Source organism: Bos taurus, chromosome 18 (assembly GCF_002263795.3).
Source record: "Bos taurus isolate L1 Dominette 01449 registration number 42190680 breed Hereford chromosome 18, ARS-UCD2.0, whole genome shotgun sequence".
Lineage (NCBI taxonomy): Eukaryota > Metazoa > Chordata > Mammalia > Artiodactyla > Bovidae > Bos > Bos taurus.
This window is the reverse complement of record NC_037345.1, coordinates 23,855,046-23,868,709: the sequence shown is the minus strand read 5'-3', so window position 1 is coordinate 23,868,709 and position 13,664 is coordinate 23,855,046. Positions and strand designations below refer to the sequence as shown.

The 13,664-nt window shown below is 44.4% G+C and overlaps 1 non-coding gene across 1 annotated transcript; it reads right to left on the bottom strand.

Annotated features, from left to right (window-relative positions):
* Positions 1–1,659: 1,659 nt before the first annotated feature.
* TRNAF-GAA (transfer RNA phenylalanine (anticodon GAA)) lies at positions 1,660–1,732 on the bottom strand. The gene has a single exon. It is a non-coding gene; the product is annotated as a tRNA-Phe (tRNA).
* Positions 1,733–13,664: the final 11,932 nt, after the last annotated feature.

Sequence of the window (13,664 nt, the reverse complement as noted above, 5' to 3'; positions counted from 1 at the left end):
CGCCAATCTGCCCCCCAATATTGCTGTTTCTAATGCATTAAAGCCCATAGTTAATCCTTTTGTTTTAGCTCCTACTTCCTTTAAGTTAAAACCGAACTAGAGTATGTAGATACAAAAGGCTTCCTCCCTTTATCTTTCTCTTTTTCTTCTCCCTTTCTCCTTCCCTCCCTTCCTTTTTCCTTTCTTCCCACAGTATTTCCTGAGCAACTATTACATATCAGGAGAAGTTCTATGAGCCAGGACTGTTATAGTAAAGAAAACAGATGAGTTGTCTCTTAAACTCAAGCAAGGGGAAGGCTAGAAACAAATAAACAAGCAAATAAATCAGCTATCAACAGATATTGACAAAGCCTTGCAAACACTGGAGCACTGGGTTAACTCAGAAAGTCTGGGGAGAGCCCTTTAGTTGGGTGCTCGGGGAAACTCTCTCCAAGAGAGACCAAACGGTGAGAGGGACCCAGGGTGGCAGGGATCAGGGAGGGGTGACTCAGATAGAGAAAGCACCTTGTGGGTTGGAGGACTGGAGCAACGAGGCAGGCAGTGCCTCCCAGGAGTGTGGCCAAGGGCAAGGGGAAGGAAGAGGAGGTGGGAGATGGCCTGATTTTCAGCTGCCTCTTGGCCACCCAGAGGAGGATGGCATTTACTCAATGCAGTGAGAAAGTCCCTGAGGGCTCTTTAGGGTGAGCAGCACAATCTGTGTTCATGAAAAGGTCTGTCCGGCCCTTTGTGCAGAGTGGCTGGCAGAGGCCTGGTCAGGAGGTTCAGAGTTACTGGAAGAGAATGGGGTGGGGTGCGGTGAGGAAAGGGAATTGGGGCCTTCCTTCTTCCCAGGCAGGAGGAGGATGACAGCAGGGGCAAAGGATGGTTGTAACAACGAGTCTAAATCATACACCAAAGAACAGTCTGGGGTCACTTTCTGATCCTGAAAAAAATGTAAAGAAATACTGAAAGAGTAAACAGACCTGCTCTCTCCAGTTCCTTACAAAACCGCCTAATCTGCCCAGTCCTCCTGGCAACCCATCTGGGGGCTTCTCTCTGCCTTCAGAGTGGGACAAGCAGGCTGCTTGCCCCTGAAACACCCAGGGATAGGCCTGCTCTCTGGATGGGTCTGTGAACAGGGCTGAACACAGAGCCTGGTTGTTCATAAGTACATCCCCAAACCTCACCCTGTCAATAAAATGTGACTTTTAGTGTGTGGGACAGGAGAAATCTCTTCTTCAAAATCCAGCTATTGAGTTGGAGAGGTTCCCATATTAATCTCAAAGATGACCTTTAAAAAAAAAAAAAAAGCATGGGCACAGGAATCAATGGTCTTGTCTTTTTTTTTAAAAAAAGAAAGTGAAAGCCACTCAGTTGTGTCCGACTCTTTGTGACCCCATGGACTATACAGTCTGTGGAATTCTCCAGGCCAGAATACTGGAGTGGGTAGCTGTTACCCTTCTCCAGGGGATCTTTCCCACCTAGGGATCGAACCCAGGTCTCCTGCATTGCAGGCAGATTCTTTACCAGCTGAGCCACGAGGGAAGCCCAAGGATACTGGAGCGGGTAGCCTTCGCCAGAGGATCTTCCCAGCCCAGGAATCAAACCGGGGTCTCCTGCATTGCAGGCGGATTCTTTACCAGCTGAGCTACCAGGGAAGCCCAAAGGGTCAGAAACAGTTGCCAAAACCTGGGATTGAACCAGGGACCTTTAGATCTTCAGACTAATGCTCTCCCAATTGAGCTATTTCAGCCATTTGGCTACTCTGGGTCTTAGTTGCAGCACATAGGGTCTCTTGGTTGCAGAATCTAGTTGGGAATTTCTTAGTTGTGGGCTCTAATTCCCCAACCAGGGATCAAACCCAGGCCCCCTGCATTGAGAGTATAGAGTCTTTGCCACTGGACTGTGGGGGAAGTCCTGCGAAGATTATGTTTTTTAAAATATGATGTTTTTTTCAAGTAGAAGCATAAGCTCTAACTTAAGCAATATAAGCTTCTTTTCTATTAATTTAGGAGAGAAAAGGAATTGGCCTTTGTACACCTTAACCTTCCCTGTTGCACCTGACATAGGATCCACTCTTTGGGCCTCAGCTTTCCCTTCTGTACAATGGGCACAATGATTCCCAACATTTACTTCTGTTCTGACATTCTGTATCCTCACTGAGAGGGGATGATGAAATGGACTGATCAGCACTATAACTGGGGGTGAAGGAGATTGCTTTGAGCAAATGGTAAGGCTCCAATCTAACTGCGTCCTGAGGTGGGGGTTGCAGCTGCTACTGACCAGAAAGGGATCCAGTGAGAGGGAAGGGCCAGGGGCAGGACAGTCTGGCTGTCTCGAAGGACTCACCTATCAGTGTGTAATTAAATTTTCCCGAGTTCTGTTGTTTTGGTCACCAGGGGTCTTTGCAAAGCCTTCATTACTTTCCAATTGTCTGATTTTCTTTTCTCCTTTTTTTCCCCCTGTTACCTTCAGACTTTGAAATTATCTCGGTGACTCAGCCATTTGACTTCTTATTAATTCCAGGATCCCGTGTCCTATCTGCCCATTTTCCTTCCTGTTTTTCAGAAGCCTGGCTTGTACTTTAACTCTTCCCAGCAGCCACAAATTAAGGCACCGTCAGTGACTGCCTGCTGCCTTCACCTCGAAAGTATCGTGGTCCTGGGTCACCTTCCACTCGTCACAGTTCCTGGGCTGAGAGTTCAAAGTCCCATTTCCAGAGTGGAAAGAGAATTCCAAAGTTTCTGCATATCTTCTAAAGCAAAATCCCAAACAAACAAAAACAAGATCCCAAATAAAGCAGGTTAATTGAATATCACAAACTGTGACTAATAAGTTAAGTCGAAGAATTTCAAGGACAGAAAGGACTTCAGAGTTTGTCCACAGCTGTGCGTCTCTCCACCATATTATCTCCAAATGTTGGCCACTGAACGTGTGCTTGGATGCCTCCCATGACCAAGTGCTCACTTCTTCCAAAGGCAAGCGACTCCACCTTTAGACCTCTCCACTGGCCCTGGGTTTAATGCTTGGGTCCTCACAAAAGAAGCTCCTTCCCCCTCCTTCTGTAACAACCCTGCAGGTATTTAAGGACAGGTATAACCACTCTCTCTCCACCACTATCACCACCTTGGGTTTTCTGTTCTTTGAGAAGCACCCAGCCCCAAAACCTTTAAGTGTGTCTTAAGAGGCTGATTCCAAATCACAGCTCCTGGAATTGCCTCTGGAATTGAGTAGCTGCCAGGGACACAGATGATAATTGCTTAAGAGGCCACAGGGACACATTTCTTCCCCTCCCAGTCCTTGACTTTCTCAGGTTTCCTTGATCCGGTTTGTAACGATCTCATCCTGGTGAAATGCAAACATTTGTACTGTTTCTCTGCCCCTGAGATACCTGCCTGGTCTCCACACCGGAGAAGGCCATAACCCTTTGTGATCATTTAGGAAGGTACCTAAGGGCTCCTGTGGCATTGGATAGACAGATGTACAGATGGAGGGTGGAAGGATGCCTCTGGCACAGGGCATCACCTTACGGGCCCAGCTCAACGTCCCAGGGTTTTACTTGGCCCACCCAGTGCTTACAGACCAGGAAATTTCTTGTAAACATCTAGGTCTCTGCACAGAAAACAAACATCACTACCAAAGGGGAAGTGATGGGGGAGGGATAAATTGGGCGTATAGGCTTAACAGATGCACACTGCCATATATAAAATACATAAACAACAAGAATTTACTTTATAGCACAGGAACTATGGGGCTTTTCTGCTGGCTAAGACAGTAAAGAATCTGTCTGCAATGAGGGAGGCCTGGGTTCAATCCCTGGGTTGGGGAGATCTTCTGTAGAAGGAATGGCAACCCACTCCAGTATTCTTGTCTGGAGAATTCCATGGACAGAGGAGCCTGGCAGGGTACAGTCCATAGGGTCACAAAGAGTTAGACCGGAACTGAGTGACTTTCACACTCACAAGAACTATATTCAATATTTTGTCATAAACTATAATGGAAAAGAATAGAAATATATATATATATATAGTCTTATAACTGAATTATTTTGCTGTAAACCTGAAACTAACACCATATTGTAAATCAACTATACTTCAATTTTTAAAAAATCTAGGTCTCTGGTTTCCCATAAAGCATGGGGAGTTCTGTCTGGCCACCCTGAGTTTTGAGAGGGCAGGAGCTCTCCTGTTCGCCCCAGACCCCTTATTTTTTCTCTCTCTCTTTTAAAATCTTTCTTTTTTATATTTGTCTGCATTGGGTCTTAGTTGCAGCATGCAGGATCTTTTGTTGTGGCATGTAGGCTTCAGTAGTTGTGGCACATGGGCTTAGCTGCTCCTCAGCACGTGGGATCTTAGCTCACCAACCAGGGATCAAACCCACATCCCCTGCACTGCAAGGTGGATTCTTAACCACTGGACCACCAGGGAAGACCTGACCCCTCATTTCTTGACAGCCATACTCACTTCCCTTTCTGTCTAGTCTGTCATTTTAAGAATTTCCACTTGGTCACCAGCGTTGCCACCATGATGTGGTGCTGCCTGGGGAAGAGTTATTGCTTTGCCTCTACAAGGAGCTTTCCATGTGTATCCACCTCCCCGGTCATCGCTGGCCTTCTGTCTGCATCCCTACCTATATGCGTGCTGCCAGGTGTTTCCTGACCAGGTCAGGTGCCTTTGGTCCATCCTCCGGGTCTGGCATGTGAATCTGAGCAGATGTTCTGCTGAATAGGCAGTAGGGATGGGGAAGGAACCATGGATTATCAGGGTAATCTGAGCATGAATTAACCAGTTGTCCTGAGAAAGTGTGGTCACGTGCTTCCCTAGTGGAGGCCTGGGAATCTGCAGGGCTGCTGTTGAATCTTGTTCAGCACCACCTTTGGAAACAATTTGCTGTTGCTCTTTAGTTGTTAAGTTGTGTCTGACTCTTTCACGACACCATGGACTGTAGCCCGCTAAGCTCCTCTGTCCATGGGATTTCCCAAGCAAGAATACTAGAGCAGGTTGCTATTTCCTTCTCTAGGGGATCTGACCCAGGGATCAAACTACGTGTCCTGCACTGGCAGGCAGATTCTTTACCACTGAGCCACCAGGGAAGCCCTTGGAAACAAAACATTTACCAAAAATGACTGTATGAACTTCCTAGAGCTGCTGTGAAAACGTATCACAAGCTGGTGGCTTAAAACAAGTTCCGGAGGCTGGAAGTCTCAAATTGAGGTGTCTTCAGGGCCTCCTCCCCACGAAAGCTCCAGGAAAGAATCCTCCTGTGCCTTGCAGCTTCCCGTGTTTGAAGGCAATCCTTGGAGTTCCTTGGCTTGGAACCATGTGGCTCCAATCTCTGCCTCCACTATCGTGTGGTTGTCTTCTCTTTGTGTGTGTCTGTGTTGGACTAGGGCCCACCCTAACAAACTCATCTTAAATGAATTACATCTACAAAGACCCTCATTCCAAATAATTGCAGGTTCTGAGTACTTAGGGTTAGGACTTTAGCAGGTCTTCTTTGCAGGGGGGATACAATTCAACCCACAACACGTACCAAGATCTCTTCCACTTCTAGCCATTGCTGTTTTCCAAACTGATGACTGAACAATGTCCTCAAAGGCAAAGGCAATTGAAATGCTGCCATGAATGACCCAAGACTAACAGGGCTCAACAGCCTACACTGGTCCACCCAGAGGTCCATTAAGGGGAGGTGTGGATGCCAGATGCAGGGTTTCCTCATCTCATTTAATCTGCATGCTGCTGTTCTGGCCAGGACACCTGAGCATGCGTGGTGCTAGGTAATGCACCAGCCTCTCTGGGCAGTCTGTGATTTGGTTCCAAAGCTCAGGACCCTGAGATTGTCACGTACTTCCTCCTCCCTGCATGCATACATGCTAAGTTGCTTCAGTCATGTGCAACTCTTTGCAACCCTATGGACTGTAGCCCACAAGGCTCCTCTGTCCATGGGATTCCCCAGTCAAGAATACTGGAGTGGGTTGCCCTGTCCTCCTCCAGAAGATCTTCCTGACCCAGGGATCAAACTCACATCTCTTATGTCTCCTGCAGTGACAGGTGGGTTCTTTACCACTAGTGCCACCTGGGAAGCCCTTTAATATTCTGAGCTGTTTCAGATGGAGCCTGAAAGCTTTCTGGTGGCTTCTCCTGATTGGTATAGGATTAAGGATCCTAGGCCGCTGGTGCTATCTGAATTGAAGGTTGGTCTTCTTTATGTGATACAGCTTCGAACCAAATCCATTCAGCTCAGATGACATCATATGATATTTAGATTTTTTTCCTCTGGTACACTAGTTATAAAAAGAATTAAAATTTGACTCCTATTGGAATGGATTTATTAGTGGATGTTGGGGATAAACAGGAAGCCATTGTTTGGCTTTCCTTTATGATTCAAGGGGGAGATAATAATTGGTTTGTTGAAAGCTCTAGGAAATGAGCTTGATTTTTTTCCCTCCCGTTTGGAGTTCTGGGGTTCATGTCACTGAAGTATCCCTTTTAACAAAACTGAAAAGCATGCTTGTTCTGAGGAAAGGAATTCATACTCAACAGAAGGACATAGTAATACTTAAGGCTGCTGCTGCTGCTGCTAAGTCACTTCAGTCGTGTCTGACTCTGTGCAACCCCATAGACGGCAGCCCACCAGGCTCCCCCGTCCCTGGGATTCTCCAGGCAAGAATACTGGAGTGGGTTGTCATTTCCTTCTCGAATGCATGAAAGTTAAAAGTGAAAGTGAAGTCGCTCAGTCTTGTCTGACTCCGAGCGACCCAATGGACTGCAGCCTATAAGGCTCCTCTGTCCATGGGATTTTCCAGGCAAGAGTACTGGAGTGGGTTGCCATTGCCTTCTCCGAATAACACTCAATAGACCTCCACTTTCCCACCCCTACCCCTCATCCAAACTACATTAATAGCTGTTGTTTGGCCCCACCTGGGATGAATCAGAGAACGTCCCTTGGTTCCCTTCGGCTGCTGCCTGGAGGGAGAATGAGCACCCATCTCTCCCATTCCCCCTGGTTCTACCTCTGCCTTTCTCCATGCATCTGCACAGTGGGTGTCCCAAGGCAGGAGGACAACATAGGCAAGATCTCTGCTAAGGTCTGAGATCCTTGGGAGGAAAATACCAGATTATATCCACCCGAGTCTCCAGCTTTCCCAAAGCTCAGACAGTAATGTCAGCTTTCAAGGAAATACTTTGTATTTGCATAGGATGTTACACTTTGCAGGGTTTTCTCTTGCTCTCTCTCACATGCCCTCTCATGCCTGCTCTTTCTGTCTCCCCTCATCTCTTTCTCTCTCTCTCACACACACAGAGTCTGGTCTGAACTGATTCACAAAATCTCAGTGACTTTATGCAAGTGAAGTAACAGCCCCTTTTTACAAATAAGGAAACTGAGAGATGTGACAATATGTCAGAAGGGAAGCCCCTCATAGCTCAGTTGGTAAAGAATCCTCCTGCAATGTGGGAGACCCGGGTTCAAGTCCTGGGTTGGGAAGATCCCCTGAAGAAGGAAATGGCAACCCACTCCAGTATTCTTGCCTGGAGAATACCATGAGCAGAAGAGCCTGGCAGGCTATAGGCCATGGTGTTGCAAGAGTTGGACGTGACTTAGCGACTAAACCACCACCATTATAAGTGAGCTCAAGGCAGAAAACGGAATAATTCTCCAAAATGTCCTCTAGGGGCCAGACAGCTGTAGAACAAGACCTGTGATCTGGTTCCTTCACTTCTGAGCAATTTATGGTTTACGTTTGAACGTTCCCACAACTGTCCTGCATTTGCCAAACTAGCTAGTAATGCCTGTGGTGCAGGCATTGCAGGGTGATGATGGGGAAGGGGGTAGTTTTGGCAGATTTAAAGGCAGCTTACTAGCTGGTTGGGTTTCTGTTTACACACAGTTTAAACAGAGTGAAACTGTCACTGGGGAAAGTGACAGGGCATCTCTTTGGAGATTTCTATGCTTTGTTTCTTCATCCAGAAACTCTGAAGTTGAGAGTATTCAGTTACTTATTCGTCCAGAAATAACATGTCAGAGTTGAGGAAGTCACGCAAGGCCTCTAAATGTGGCAGAATTTGGACAAAGAGGAAATATGATGTGTGAAGATAACATTGACACAGTATGAGAGGGTTGGGGGATTATTGAACAAATGTTGGGTTTTATTGCAGGTTGAATCTACTGTGTGAGGAAATACTTGTGCTCAAATAAATTTCCTGCATCAGAAATCCGTTTTAGCCTCCTAAACTTTCCCTTGTTCATTTTGTTTGACAAATCATTTGTTCTCCTCCAGTCTGTGAGTCAGGAAAGTAACCCTGAATAGGGTGAAAAGTGATTTCAGTCCCTGCCAACGCTGTTCATAAGGCCTGTGTTTACCTTTCAAAGGAAATTGCTTTTCCCCAACAACGATGCTGCACACAGAGATTTGGCTTCAATTCTCTCAACTTAGGGGCCCCTGGTAGCTCAGAGGTAAAGAATCTGCCTGCCAGTGCAGGAGACACAAGAGATGCGGGTTCAATCCCTGGACTGCAAAGATCCCCTGGAGGAGGACATGGCAACCCACTCCAGTATTCTTGCTTGGAGAATCCCATGGACAGAGGAGCCTGGTAGGTTACAGTCCATAGGGTTGCAAAGAGTTGTGTCCGACTGAAGCGACTTAGCATGCATGCATCTCAACTTAATTTGGAGCACCTTCTAGTTTAAAACATTGACAAGCAGGTAACTGAATCTAAGAAACTTAGAAAAATTTGAAAATGTACATTATGAATGTTTTCCATTGAAGAAAACTGTGTGTGTGTGTGCAAAATAAATTTAGGGGATACTTCCAGCTTTTCTACTATCAGTTCAGTTCAGTTCAGTTCAGTCGCTCAGTCGTGTCCCAACTCTTTGCAACTCCATGAATCGCAGCACCCCAGGCCTCCCTGTCCATCACCAACTCCCAGAGTTCACCCAAACCCATGTCCATCGAATCAGTGATGCCATCCAGCCATCTCATCTTCTGTTGTCCCCTTTTCCTCCTGCCCCCAATCCCTCCCAGCATCAGAGTCTTTTCCAATGAGTCAACTCTGCGCATGAGGTGGCCAAAGTACTGGAGTTTCAGCTTCAGCATCATTCCTTCCAAAGAAATCCCAGGGCTGATCTCCTTCAGAATGGACTGGTTGGATCTCCTTGCAGTCCAAGGGACTCTCAAGAGTCTTCTCCAACACCACAGTTCAAAAGCATCAATTCTTCAGTGCTCAGCCTTCTTCACAGTCCAACTCTCACATCCATACATGACCACTGGAAAAACCATAGCCTTGACTAGGCGAACCTTTGTTGGCAAAGTAATGTCTCTGTTTTTGAATATGCTGTCTAGATTGGTCATAACTTTCCTTCCAAGGAGTAAGCGTCTTTTAATTTCATGGCTGCAGTCACCATCTGCAGTGATTTTGGAGCCCCAGAAAATAAAGTCTGACACTGTTTCCACTGTTTCCCCATCTATTTCCCATGAAGTGATGGGACTGGATGCCATGATCTTCGTTTTCTGAATGTTGAGCTTAGAAGTTGAATTCCAATTCAGCAATGCTTATTCAAACAACCACTTTGGAAGGAATTTAATTCTTCCCCCAACTCTAGCTCCCCAAATTATCACTCACTTTAACTTTCTTCATCAGACACATTTGCTTCATCTTTCTATCAATGCAGCAAAAATGCATCCAGCGACCTGTGAAGCTACCTACTGGGAAAATCAGTCTGGGTTAAAACTTACTAATGTTAAAAAAAAAAAAAAAACTTACTAATGTTAAGAATATGAGAGTATATCATTAAGATTATATGAACATCAACAGGATAACACAGGAATATTAAGAACAAATTTATTGCAACAAATTCAACAACTTAAATAATATATATACATTTCCTGCAAAACATGACTTATATTGACTTCACCAAATGCTAGTGAGAATGCAGAGCCATCAGGGTTTTTATTCATTGCTGAGGGGAATGTAAATTGGTACAGCTACTTTGGGAAAACGTTTTACAGTTTTATGCTTCTGGTGTCAAATTTCAAAACTCTTTGCTTCTCCATAGAGCACAAAGATTTTCTCACACATTTTTCTCTGAAACTTTTATAGTTTTGCATTTTACATTTAAATCTGTGATCGCTTTGAATTAGTCTTTGTAGAGGGTGTGAGGTTTAAATTGAATTTCATGTGATAACATGCAAGTAAATTAATTACCTATCAGAATAAAACTCAAAACTCTGTTAAGGATAATAGCCAAGTCTAGATACTCGATAAGTTGGCATCTATAATGTAGAGGATAAACTGTACACATTTGTGTACATAAAATAATTTGCATAAAGACATGTAAAGAAGGAAAATATGACCCATTACTTGGAGAAGAATCAGCCAATGTAAATAGACTCAGGAATGACACAGATGATGAAATAGGAAACAATGACTGTAAAACTACTACTAATATTATAAATATATTCCTGACGATTAAGAAATCTGTGAACATAATGAGGGAACAAATAAGGATTTCTCATTAGCCAAGTGGGCTTCCCTGGTGGCTCTGGTAATCCACCTGACAAACAGGAGATGCAGATTTGATCCCTGGGTTGGGAAGATCTCCGGGAGAAGGAAATGGCAACCCACTCCAGTATTCTTTTGGGAAATCTCATGGATGGAGGAGCCTGGTGGGCTACAGTCTATGCTTGGTCACTCAACTGTGTCTGGCTCTTTGTGACTCCGTGGACTGTAGCCCACCAGGCTCCTCTGTCCATGGGGATTCTCCAGGCAAGAACACTGAAGTGGGTTGCCGTGCCCTCCTCAGGCTACAGTCTATGGGGTTGCAAAAGAGTCAGGTGCTATGTAGCAACTAAACAACAACAAACTAGCCAAATAGAAACTAAGAAAAGAACCAAACAGGACTTCCCTGGTGGTCCAGTGCTTAAGACTCCAGGCTCCCAGTGAAGGGGGCATGGGCTCCATCTCTGTCTCAAAAGAACTGAAAGTTTTACAAAAAGTTATCAGAGGAGGATTTTTTTCCCCCAATCTAGAACCCAGGCCAAGACAGAAAAAATTTCCTCAGTCTTTATTTACCAAAAGATTAATTTTTTTAATTCATTCTTTTACTGAGAGTAGCCCTTCAAGATCTTTTTTTTTTTTTTCTTCCCCGAGATCTCAGTTCCAAATCCCCACATCACATAACACCTTTTGTCTCCCATAGCCACAAAATACAACCCTCCTGGTTATTAAGATTGCTGAATGCCCCCACGTCAATGGTAACTCAAGCCTTCACACAGTTCCAGAGTCCAGCTCTGTTTTCATTTTTGACTTCTGAGCATTTCCTTTAGTTTTGTGCATGCTCAGTTACACATTTCAAATATGTTGGTGACATTTTGCTTAACATTCTAGGGGATTTGAGGCCAGAGGGTTCTCAGATTATCTAGTTGCCATGCTTCTGGAACCTTTAATTTTTTACTTATTTTATGGGTTCAGGTTACATTGGCCTAATCAAAAGTTCCCTCACTTAGAGCCAGGCAGCCTTGGGTTTGAATTTCAGCTCCTGTACTCACCAGTTATATAACTCCAAGCAAGTGACAAAACCTCTCTGAGACTTATTCTCTACATGAGTTTTAAGGATCATAATCCCAGGTTTTCAAAGTTTGTTGTAAAGATGATCTCTATTCTAAATACAAGGCACAGTAAGTGAAAGATACAGTTATCATTATTCATTCTTCAAATACTGAGTGTTCACAGGTATATCCTCTAAGTGCTAGGAATAAGACAATAAATACATGAATAATATATTATATAAATATTGTAATATATAAATATATATTTGTTATACATATATATATATATAAACAAAACTCCCAGAAGTTTAAGTGCACTAATAAAAAGAGTAATAAGAAGAGAAGTGAAAAGCAAAGGAGAAAAGGAAGGACATAAGCATATGAATGCAGAGTTCCAAAGAATAGCAAGGAGAGATAAGAAAGCCTTTCTCAGCCATCAGTGCAAAGAAATAAGAGGAAAACAACAGAATGGGAAAGACTAGAGATCTCTTCAAGAAAATTAGAGATACCAAGGGAACATTTCATGCAAAGATGGGCTCGATAAAGCACAGAAATAGTATGGACCTAACAGAAGCAGAAGATATAAAGAAGAGGTGGCAAGAATACACAGAAGAACTGTACAAAAAAGAGCTTCACGACCAAGATAATCATGATGGTGTGATCACTCATCTAGAGCCAGACATCCTGGAATGTGAAGTCAAGTGGGCCTTAGAAAGCATCACTACGAACAAAGCTAGTGGAGGTCATGGAATTCCAGTTGAGCTCTTTCAAATCCTGAAAGATGATGCTGTGAAAGTGCTGCACTCAATATGCCAGCAAATTTGGAAAACTCAGCAGTGGCCACAGGACTGGAAAAGGTCAGTTTTCATTCCAATCCCGAAAGGCAATACCAAAGAATGCTCAAACTACTGCACAATTGCACTCATCTCACACGCTAGTAAAGTAATGCTCAAAATTCTCCAAGCCAGGCTTCAGCAATACGTGAACCATGAACTTCCAGATGTTCAAGCTGGTTTTAGAAAAGGCAGAGGAACCAGAGATCAAATTGCCAACATCCGCTGGATCATCGAAAAAGCAAGAGAGTTCCAGAAAAACATCTATTTCTGCTTTATTGACTATGCCAAAGCCTTTGACTGTGTGGATCACAATAAACTGTGGAAAATTCTGAAAGAGATGGGAATACCAGACCACCTGACCTGCCTCTTGAGAAACCTATATGCAGTTCAGGAAGCAACAGTTAGAACTGGACATGAAACAACAGACTGCTTCCAAATAGGAAAAGGAGTATGTCAAAGCTGTATATTGTCACCCTGCTTATTTAACTTTTATGCAGAGTACATCATGAGAAATGCTGGACTGGAAGAAGCACAAGCTGGAATCAAGATTGCCGGGAGAAATATCAATAACTTCAGATATGCAGATGACACCACCCTTATGGCAGAAAGTGAAGAGGAACTCAAAAGCCTCTTGATGAAAGTGAAAGTGGAGAGTGAAAAAGTTGGCTTAAAGCTCAACATTCAAAAAACGAAGATCATGGCATCTGGTCCCATCACTTCATGGGAAATAGATGGGAAAACAGTGGAAACTGCGTCAGACTATTTTTTGGGGCTCCAAAATCACTGCAGATGGTGATTGCAGCCATGAAATTAAAAGACGCTTACTCCTTGGAAGGAAAGTTATGACCAACCTACACAGTATATTGAAAAGCAGAGACATTACTTTGCCAACAAAGGTCCGTCTAGTCAAGGCTATGGTTTTTCCAGTGGTCATGTATGGATGTGACAGTTGCACTGTGAAGAAAGCTGAGCACCAAAGAATTGATGCTTTTGAACTGTGGTGTTGGAGAAGACTCTTGAGAGTCCCTTGGACTGCAAGGAGATCCAACCAGTCCATCCTAAAGGAGATCAGTCCTGGGTGTTCATTGGAAGGACTGATGCTGAAGCTGAAACTCCAGTACTTTGGCCACCTCATGCGAAGAGTTGACTTATTGGAAAAGACCCTGATGCTGGAAGGGATTGGGGGCAGGAGGAAAAGGGGACGACAGAGGATGAGATGGCTGGATGGCATCACTGACTCGATGGACATGAGTTTGAGTGACCACTGGGAGTTGGTGATGGACAGGGAGGCCTGGCGTGCTGTG